Below are 1,554 nucleotides of genomic sequence, written 5' to 3'. Positions count from 1 at the left end.
AAAAAAAAAAGAATTCCAGACTGGGGGCAGGGAGATGGCTCAGCGAGTACAGTGGTGGAGCATCGTATGGCTTGGAACTGGATCCACCCTCGCAGCACAGATCACTAATGATGATGATATATCAAACAACACACACATACACACACGATGGGTCAGCTGCCCCACACTGAGGAACGAGAGATGACTGTGCTGAGTCACTAACCAGGAAGCGCAGGGCAGGAACACCGCCCATTTCTGGGCTCCCAGTGGCTTTGCTTGGGTAAGACAGGAGGAAGCTGGGTCTTTAAGTTGCTGAGTCACTTGGGCACCTCAGAGGATGATGATGGCAGTGGTCATGTCACTGCAGCACCTTACTTGAGAGACCGAGATCAGTCATTCAGTAAGCATTTCCTGAGTACCCACTGTATACCAAACCCGTGGCAGGTCAGGAGAATCTCCAGTCTGAGGTAATGAGATCCGAAGGGTGACATGAGGAGCCAAGACCCAAGGTAGCCAGGAGAGAGACACTACTGAGCTGGGCTGTCTGAGGAGGTGACATATGACTTCAGACGTGAAGGACAATTTAGAAACTCCTGGAAAAGTGGAATGTAACAGCTGGGGGTGCAGCTCAGTGGCCATGTAACCTAACAAATTCAGTCCTAGACATTTATCCAAAAGAAATGGAAATATCTGCAGAGATACACACACGCATTCCTACTATCTGTCGTGAGAGCGACAAGGTGGGATCTCGCACACTGTTCTGTGTAGATAGCGGAAAAGAGTTCACGCCAGAGCATGGACGGCTTCTAAACTACACAAGGGAGACACACGAGGCACAGAAAGTGTATCCTAGGATTGCCTTTTCCGTCCCCCCTCCCCTCAACCTCACTCTGCCCAGGCCAGAGGACAGAATCCAGGACCTTGAACATACTAGACAAGTTTTGTTTTGGTTTTTCAAGACAGGGTTTTTCTGTGTAGCCCTGGCTGTCCTTGAACTCACTCTGTAAAACAGGTTGGTCTTAAATCCATAACGATGCCTCTGCCTCCCGAGTGCTGGAATTAAAGATGTGTGCCACCACCGATTTGGGCCAGTTTTGTTTTGTTTTGATACGGTCTCATTATGTAGACCAGGCTGGCCTTCCAAGCCACCACACCCAGCTTTATGTATGATCTTTATTTGTTCTGTTTAGAATCTTCAAAGCTGTAGAGGCAGAAAGCAAAACAGTGGCTGTCACCAATGGGGAGAGGGACAGAGTGTGGTTGTTTAATGGAGACAGGCAGGTTACGGGATGGTGTTTTTCAAACTTGAGACCTTCGGCTGCAGGCATGTGGTCACCTCACATTGGGGATTTTCAAGCTTTAAAACAGTATGAGATTTTCATCTCATTAAGAGAGAAGACTTTAAAAAAAAGAAAGAAAGAAAAAGATAAAATGATCATAGTGGCGTATACCTGCCGTCGCAGTCCTCAGAAAGCAGGGGGAGGGGACTGAGGAAAGCATTGAGTCTACAGAATGACATAGCTCTGAACCAGTCAGGGCTACATACTGTCTCAAAAGCAAAAAATGGGGGGGGGG

Source organism: Mastomys coucha, unplaced genomic scaffold (genome assembly GCF_008632895.1).
Source record: "Mastomys coucha isolate ucsf_1 unplaced genomic scaffold, UCSF_Mcou_1 pScaffold22, whole genome shotgun sequence".
In the NCBI taxonomy this organism is placed as follows: Eukaryota; Metazoa; Chordata; class Mammalia; order Rodentia; family Muridae; genus Mastomys; species Mastomys coucha.
This window is presented reverse-complemented; position numbering follows the sequence as displayed.